Source organism: Camelus bactrianus, chromosome 2, assembly GCF_048773025.1.
Source record: "Camelus bactrianus isolate YW-2024 breed Bactrian camel chromosome 2, ASM4877302v1, whole genome shotgun sequence".
In the NCBI taxonomy this organism is placed as follows: domain Eukaryota; kingdom Metazoa; phylum Chordata; class Mammalia; order Artiodactyla; family Camelidae; genus Camelus; species Camelus bactrianus.
The window spans coordinates 88,075,109-88,084,901 of record NC_133540.1 but is presented as its reverse complement, the minus strand read 5'-3'; the positions used below and the strand labels follow the sequence as shown (position 1 = coordinate 88,084,901).

Below are 9,793 nucleotides of genomic sequence, written 5' to 3'. Positions count from 1 at the left end.
TTATTCTTTTCCTGTGAAAAATGCCATGGGTACTTGGGTAGAAATTGCATTCAAGCTGTAGATTGCCTTGGGAAGCAGTCATTTTAATATTAATTCCTCCAGTCTATTTGTATGTGTTATCTTTAATTTCCATCACTGGCGTGTTATCGCTTTTAGTATACAGGTCTTTCACCTCATTGCTTAAATGTATTCCTGTATATGTTGTTCTTCCTGATGAAATTATAAATGAGATGGTTTTCTTAATCTTTCTGGTACTTGTTATCAGCATACAGAATTCATCAGATATTTGTATGTTGATTTTGTACCCTGCAACTTGACTGAATTTTAGTTCAAACAGTTTTTGGTGGAGCCTTTAGGATTTTCTCTATATAAATATCATATCATCTGCAAAAAGAGTGACAATTTTACTTTCTCCTTTCCAATTTGCTTAAAGAAAAAGAAATAAAACATTCAAAGTATATGAACTGGCAGCAAGAGAAAAACAAAGAGTGAGTTACAAGGGAAGCCCCATAATGCTCTCAGCTGATTTCTCTACACAAATACTACAGGCCAGAAGGGAGTGGCAAGATATATTCAAAGTCCTGAATGAAAAAAAAGATGCAGCCTAGGATACTCTATTCAGCAAGGCTATCCTTTAGAATAGAAGGAGAGATAAAGAACTTCACAGACAAGCAAAAACTAAGAATTTAGCAACACTAAACCCATGCTAAAAGAAATATTGGCAGGTCTATTCTAAACAGAAAAGAAGCAAGATGCTACAAAAATGAGAAACTCATAACTGGAAAGGAGATAACTGCCATGAATTACAAAAAGAATAAACACAAAATTGTAAAAGAAGACATCTAAATCATTAAGAGTGGGAGAGGGAAGCAAGGAAAGCCACTGTGGAAAACAGTATGGAGATTCCTCAAAAGACTAGGTATAGACTTACCATATGACCCAGGAATCCCGCTCCTGGGCTTGTATCCAGAAGGAACCCTACTTCAGGATGACACCTGCACCCCAATGTTCATAGCAGCACTATTTACAATAGCCAAGACATGGAAACAGCCTAAATGTCCATCAACAGATGACTGAATAAAGAAGCTGTGGTGTATTTATACGATGGAATACTATTCAGCCATAAAAACCGACAACATAACACCATTTGCAGCAACATGGATGCTACTGGAGAATGTAACTGAGTGAAGTAAGCCAGAAAGAGAAAGAAAAATACCATATGAGATCACTCATATGTGGAATCCAAAAAAAAAAAACAAACAAACAAAATACAAAACAGAAACAGACTCATAGACATAGAATACAAACTTGTGGTTGCCAAGAGGGCAGGAGGTGGGAATGGACAGACTGGGATTTTAAAATGCAGAATAGATAAACAAGATTATACTGTATAGCACAGGGAAATATATACAAGATCTTGTGGTAGCTCATAGTGAAAAAAAATGTGACAATGAATATATGTTCATGTATAACTGAAAAATTGTGCTCTACGCTAGAATTTGACACATTGTAAAATGACTATTACTCAATTTAAAAAATGTGAAATAAAAAAAGGTATATGAACTGACAGTAATCCAGTACAAAAACTGGGCAATGTATATGAACATATAATTCACAAAAAGCAATGGCTCCTAACCACATGAGAAGATGATCACCCTCACTTAAAATATAAGTGCAGATTAAAATTACACTGAGCTTATTCCCTGGAGTTGGAAAATATGGGAATGAGGAAGTAATGGGAACAAGGAGGTATGGCTGGAAAGCCAGCATGGAGCCAAGAAGGTGCCCATCATGGTCAGGAGATTGGCTGACTGTTGGCTATTCTAGAATGGTCTTGGCTGAGGTTACTGGCTCTATTCTATGTATATATTGCTCAGTCTCTCTGTATGTAACCAATTACCAGTGGGAGCACAGCCAGGACCAAATGAATTGTCCAACTAAACCCAGCAGAACCACCCAGTAGACCTATACTGTTGTGAGCATAATGAACGGCTGTTTTAAGCCACTAAGTCTTGGGTGATTTTTAATGCAGCATTAGTAATGCAGCAATAGATAATATATACTCAGCATGAACCCCTTCTTATTAGGTCCTATGTGAGTCTTGGTGTCTAACAGAGCTTACCTCTTGCAACAAACCTAGAAGTCCAAAAGTATATTCAACTTTTCCTTGTCATCTTGGCAACTGGGCATGTGTACATGACCTGGGCTCTGTTAATCAAATGCTTGCATATGAAACTTTAATTAGTGGACACAGCAGCATTCAAAGTGTCACAATTCTCCAGTGTCCTCTTGGTGTTCCTTGTTGCAGATTTATTGATGGTGAAATCAGTCAGCTGCATGAGGTCCTAGCACAGATGCCTGTATCTTCAGTTGATTCTTGTGGAGAATTTTCAGTTTCCTATTTACACATCTTCTAAACTGGATTCCCCTGCTCCTGAAAACAAGAAGGTATTGGGCAGCTCATGGAACTGAGTTTATTTCCCATTTACAGGGGCAAGTGGGCCATTTTGTTTTTAAGTGGAACATTATTCATTTAGACTTTTGAAATTGGGCAGTCCACACCAATACGTTCTTCATTAATCAAACTGTAACCCTGGTGAAGTTACAGGGAAAGAAGGCAGGGGAGAATTTTAGGAGTGGGAATGATATTAATAATGTGCCTCTACACTATTCTTCTTTGAAACATAAGCAAAAAGATTAGCTCAGTATATCTCAATTATTGTGATATAGTACAATCAAAATAGAGATTGTGTGCCTTTGCACTGGAAATAAATTGCACCAAGACTCAAGTCCTAGCAACCTTTTACATTAGGAATAACCAGGATTCAAGCTTTGAACTCTATTCCAACTCGTTACTAGCTCAGGTTTGCGGTTTGTGTAAGTTTTGACTGCTCTCACACTGTCCTGAAAAAAATGTAGAATCACAAGTATTAATAGTGTACTTAACTGCCTTTGATCGTCCCTGAAAAAAATGTGCCTTAGATATGGATATCAAGTAACTCAGAAAGTCTTGGATCAGACAAGAAATTGGATAACTACCAATTTTCCCATCTCTTGGCTGTCCATTGTCTCCCAATTAGTTTGAGGTTCAACAGAACTAGGACCCTGGCTAAGTTTCAGCTGGCATCAATTTAATCTTTAAATCTCTCAAATCTATCATGTCTCATTCCATAGTTAGGCCCTCATCTCTCATCCATATGATTACTGCAACTTGAGACAAGATTGGAGGCAGAGAGACCGAGCTTTTAACAAGGGGACAGGCCTTCTGTGATTTGGTTTTTGTTCACTTCCCACTGAAACTCCTGGCAGTCTCAGGATAGAAAAATAGACATTTGCCTGATCAATTATTTTCAGAACACCAAGCACTTATACATGCTGTTCCCTGTTATTAGAATGTCCTCCCTACTTGAATTAAAGTGAAGGTGATGCTCATCCTTCAGTTCTTACCACTTTATCAAGCATCACCCACTATGTCAGCCTCTAAGCAATGCCGACTGTTCACTTTCTCTTGCAGTCATGTTATCTATTTAACCCTATCTCAACTATGGAGCATTGATTTCCTTGTTGTCTTTCCTGTTGTTCAGAGTTCTTTTATATCCCCCCATGTCACAGGCTGTTATACCAGAGTACCCAAATTTTGTCTATGGAGAAGGAAGGAAGGACGGAGGGAGGGAAGGAAAAGTCCCAAGGGCTCAATTTTCTATTCTAAAAAAAAAAAAAGCAAATCTTCATCCTGCCAACAAAAATGTCCCTGACATTTAAGAACCATACTTAGAAAATGAGTGACAAGATGAAAATGCCTTGGATTTTTTAAATTATTCTCAAGAAGTCTGTCAATCACATTAATAAGAGTCCTTTCTTCCTTATTAACTATATAAGCTGAAAGGCTGGCAGGGTTTCATGGAAATTTTATAATCACTGGCGTCAGTTTGGTTTAAATGGTTTAAATCTGGCCTTAGATAAAGTTCTTGCCCTCTGAATCTCAGTTCCTTGAATTGAAAGGATTGCACTGCACTGCAAGGAATCTTATACAAACATTTAAATATATATCCTTACACAGTTTTGTAATTTTTCGAATGAACAGAGCCCAAAACTGGGCACAACCAAGATTACATGGAAAAAGTTTTTTAACAAATCACATGATGTCCATACTACCCATTTTTATACAGCATTTTTAAAATGCTGAAGCATAACTGTATGTACTGACTTAGAAGCCTGTCCATGTCCTGTTCAATGGGAAAAATGTTGGACATGTCCAATTATGACCCTATTGATCATTTTGGGAAAATGTCTGTATACAAAGAGATACATATATGTGCATAAAAATATTTAGCGAAACAATCACCAAAGCCAAAGTGTGTAAGGTATGAAGTAGGTGAGGGGAGACATTACAAGAGAAAAAGTGTTTCAACAAACAATTCTATTTTGATTGAAATACTCTTTTGAGGACACTTAGTCCATTCAGTCTGCTATAACAAAACACCACAAACTGGGGAGCTAATAGAAGTTATTTCTTATAGTTCTAGAAGCTGGAAGGTCCAAGATCAAGGCATCAGCATGATCACGTAGAAACTGCTGACCAAGAATAGTTTACCCAGCAAAGTTGTCTTTCAGAAATGAAGGTGAGATAAAGCTTTTCACAAAAACTGAAAGCTGAGGGAGTTCATCACCACTATAACTGCCTTATAAGAAAGGCTGAAAGGAGTTCAAGTTAGTATATAAAAGGATGCTAACTACTGATATGTAAGCTTATGAATATATACAACGCACTTTTAAAGGTAAGTATATATACAGTCAGATTAAGAATACTCTAATTCTGTAACATGATGATGTGTACCCACATAACTCTAAAGGTTAAAGGACAGATTCTGCCTGCCAGGCAGTTGGTGCCTGTCACCACATGCTCTGGCCATGGCTAGGGCCCTTGGGTTGTAAATTGGCAACCAAAATTCCTGAGGTGGCCCTGGCGGCAGCTAACCCACCTCCATCTCGAGATGCCGCAGGCAGCAGGAGTCTGAGGGCCCACCGCAGGCAGAGACTTCTCCTGGCTGTGCTCCTTCCTGGACAGAGGTATTGCTGGATTCTGTGCCAAAACAGTTGCTCTTTTGGATTGAGCAAAGGTTTTATTATAAGCTCACAATCACCATTACAAACATTTGGGAATATTTCCTGCATTATGTGCTGTTCCCCTAAGGAGGAATACCTTGGGTTGTAGAAAAAGAATGATGCAATGATGATCCAAATCTTTCCCTATGGTGCAATCCAGTTTATAGCATTTGAGCATTGTAGAACATTAATTACTATGAAGCTGGGAATTTCTGGTCTGTGCACAGATTAATGGCTGGATCCATGGTACATTTAAACAGCAGTTTTCTGTACTTACCATTTTCACATGGTTATAGTGTGCCTAATGTTCCAGGTGAAAGGGGGACATACTTAAACAGGAATCATTCATGCATTCAGAAAAATTTATGCACAGGAAGGTGGTCTCTCTGCATTTTACAGAGGCCTGATGCTGCTCTAGTGGGAATGGTTCTCTATCGAGTTGTCTCGTTTTATACTGTTGGGCTTTCCCATGTTCCCACCCTTCTTGGCAGACCTTCAGGCAACACTAATGTCTTTGTTTTGAAAACTTACATAAACTTACTTTGTGGTGGTATTGCTGGAGCAATAACACAGACAATATCCTACCCATTTAATGTAACTCACTCGTGAATGTAATTAGGAACAGTTCTTCCAGAATCTGAAAAGTGCCTCACCATGGAGGTGACTATGAAGTATGTCTTTGGACACCATTCAGTTCAAAAAGGATTATATCATGGTGTATCTCTTAATTACACTTACTGTGTTCTTTCCCAAGTGGTGGCTTTTACACTATGAAGTTTTGAAGCAGTTTTTTCACCTTGACTAAAAAAGTTTTGTGATTTCTTTTCCTTAATAAACTCTGAGGGAGAAATAAAATGTTAATTTTGAGGGAGAACATTACTTGAAGGGGCATCTTTACCCCATCACAGGAACCATTGGTATTTTAGTGCTTGACTTTTTTATTCATCACAAGGCAAAAGTGCTTATTATACTTTTTGATGCCAAAAGTTACACCTTAGAACACTGCAAAAATATTCATAAGCTGATGCTGGCTAATCAGTAAGGTTAACTGAAACCATTTTAAAGTGTTATTTGGGAGTAGAACTGACTTAAAATGGGATTTAAGAAGTTGCCATTAAGGGTCCTTAAAAAAAATAATTCAGCATCCATCTATGATAAAAACTCTCAAGAAAGTGGACATAGAGGGAACATATCTCAACATAACAAAGGCCATATATGACAAACCCAACAGATAACATCATACTCAGTGGTGAAATGCTGGGAATGCCCACTCTTGCCACTTTTACTCAATATCGTTTTGGAAGTCCTCACCATAGCAGCCAGAGAAGAAAAAGAAAAGGAATCCAAATTAGAAAAGAAGTAAAACTGTCACTGTTTGCAGATGACGTGATACTATACATAGAAAATCCTAAGGAGGCTGCCAGAAAACTACTAGAGTTCATTGATGAATTCAGTAAGGTTGCAGGGTACAAAAGTCATATACAGGAATCAGCTGCATTTCTATAAACTAACAAAATATCAGAAATAAATTAAGGACACAATCTGATTTACCATTGCATCAAAAAGAATAAAATACCTAGGAGTAAACCTGCCTAAGGAGGCAAAAACCTATACTCTGAAAACTATAAGACACTGATGAAACAAATTGAAGACACAAACAGACAGAAAAATATATTCTTGGATTGGAAGAATCAACATTATTAAAATGGCCCTGCTACCCAAGGCAATATACAGATTCAATGCAATCCTTATCAAATTGCCAATGACATTTTTAACAAAACTGGAACAAAAAAAAATTTTTTTTAATTTGTATGGAAACACAAAAGACCCTGAATAGCCAAAACAATCTTGCGGAAGAAGAACAGAGCTGGAGGAATTACACATCCTGACCTCAGACTATACTACAAAACTACAGGAATCAAAACAGTATGGTACTGGCACAAAAACAGACACATAGATCAATGGAACAGGAAAGAAAGCTCAGAAATAAACACATGAACTTTTGGTCAGTTAGACTATGACCAAGGAGGCAAGAATATACAATTTAAAAAAAGACAATATCTTCAGTAAGTGGTGCTGGGAAAACTGGACAGTTATATGTAAAAGAGTGAAATTAGAACATTTTCTAACACCATATACAAAAATAAACTCAAAATGGATTAAAGACCTAAATGTAAGACCATATACTCTAAGACTCCCAGAGGAAAACATGGGCAGAAAATTTGACATACTTTGCAGGAATATTTTTTATGATCCATCTCCCAGAGTAATGGAAGTAGAAGAAAAATAAGCAAATGGGTCCTAGTTAAACTTAAAAGCTTTTGCACAGCAAAGGAAACCATAAATAAAATGAAAAGACAACCTAAGAAATGGAAGAAAATATTAGCAAATGATGTGATTGACAAGGGATTAATTTCCAAAATATACATACATCTTAATATCAAAAAACAAACAACTCAAATGGGCAGAAGACCTAACTAGACATTTTTCTGAAGAAGACATACAGATGCCCAACAGGCACATGAGAAGATTCTCAGTATTGCTAATTATTAGAGAAATGAAAATCAAAATTGCAATGAAATATCACCTCACACTAGTCAGAATGGCCATCATTAAAAAGTCTACAAATAATAAATGCTGGAGATGGTAGGGAGAAAAAGGAACCGTCCTACACTGCTGGTGGGAATGTAAATTGGTGCAGCCACTGTGGAAAACAGTATGGAAGTTCCTCACAAAGCTAAAAATAGAACCACTATATGATCCAGCAATTTCATTTCTAGATGTGTATCCAAATAAAATGAAAATACTTACTCCAAAAGACACATGAACCCCAATGTTCATAGCAGCACTATTTACAATAGCAAAGAAATGGAAGCAACCTAAATGTCCAACAGATGAATGGATAAAAATGTAGTATATATACACAATGGCATTTTTAAAAATGAAATAATGCCATTTTCAGCAGTGCAGATGGACCTAGAGATTATTATAGTAAGTAAAGTAAGTCAGATAAAGACAAATGTCATATGATATCATTTATATGTGGAATCTTAAAAAAATGATAAATGAACTTAATAACAAACCACAAATAGACTCAGATGGAGAAAACAAACTATGGTTACCAAAGGGGAAAGGGGTATTGGCCAGCAGGGGTGAGGGCAGGATAAATTAGGAGTTTGGGATTAACAGATACACATTACTATATATAAAATAGATAAACAACAAGGACCTACTGTATAGCACAGGGAACTATATTCAATATCTTGTAATAGCCTAAAATGGAAAAGAATCTGCAAAAGAATATATATGTCTATGTATAATTGAATCACTTTGCTGTACAACTAAAACTAACACAACATTGTAAATCAACTATACTTCACTTTTTAAAAAGTTCCTTCAACTGAAAATAGAGCTACCATACAATCCAGCAATCACACACCTGGGTATGTATCCAGAAAAGATGAAAACTCTAATAAGATACATGCACCCTAATGTTCAGTGGCACTATTTACAATAGCCAAGACATGGAAACACCCCAAGTACCACTAATAAATGGCTTAGGAAAACGTGGTATATATACATTGAATATTATGCAGCCATAAAAAAGAATGAAATATTTGAAGCAACATTGATGGGCCAAGAGAATATTATACTTAATGAAGTAAGTCAGACATAGAAAGACAAATACTGTATGATATCACTTATATGTGGAATCTAAAAAATAATACAAATGAGTCTATATACAAAACAGAAGCAGACTCACTCACAGACATAGAAAACTTATGGTTATCAAAGGGGAAAGGGAGGAGGGAAAGAGATAAATTAGGAATATGGAACCAACAGATACAAACTACTGTACATAACATAGATAAGCAACAAGGATTTACTGTATAACATGGGGAACTATGTATGTAATACATACTATGTAGTATGTAAATGAAGTAATAACCTATAATGGAAAAGAATCTGAAAAATGTATATATGCACAACTGAATCACTTTGCTGTATATACACCTGAAACTAACAATATTGTAAATCAACTATACTTCAATAAAAAAAAGAGGTTGTCATTACCTTTATAGTGCTATTCTAAACTTTTCATTGTAATTATGATTTTCAAAGACTCTGACCTCAGTTATTATTATAAACAGGCTCGGTTATATTGCAGCAGAATGATGAGAAATGAAAATTTAAGTTATATAAAACATAGTTTAGAAGCCAGCATTGAAGTATTATTCTTATTATCATTCTTCTCATAATTCTGCTCTACTGGATAAAAGGACACTTTCTTAATTTTTTAATAAAAGTATTTAAAAAGTAGCCATGTAGAGATTCAACAAAAGAATTTTTAGGTATTGCTCAAATATTATTTCCAGTTTTTATGTGTGATTTAAATGTTTTTAAAAGTCAGTGTATTTTCCAAATGCAGTAACAATACTGAGTATCTTTGCTCCCAAAACAGATTAGCATTATAGATATGTTTTTGTTAGATGACTTGGTATATAGTAGAAATTTTAAGTAGACTGAAATATCCATTAATATAGATGTGAACAAAAAATGTTTCTAAGTTATTATGTCATGATACATTAACTAGTTCTTCCCTATAAAATAATTTTAGTGCAATATAAACTTAAGTAGAAATGTAAAAATTGCTTTAATATAATAAATAGCGATTCAAGCTATTTAA

General features: G+C 35.7%; 1 pseudogene; it reads left to right on the top strand.

Moving 5' to 3' along the window:
* Positions 1-5,230: 5,230 nt before the first annotated feature.
* On the top strand, positions 5,231-5,911 carry LOC105080424 (solute carrier family 25 member 16 pseudogene; annotated as a pseudogene).
* The last annotated feature ends 3,882 nt before the right edge of the window (positions 5,912-9,793 follow it).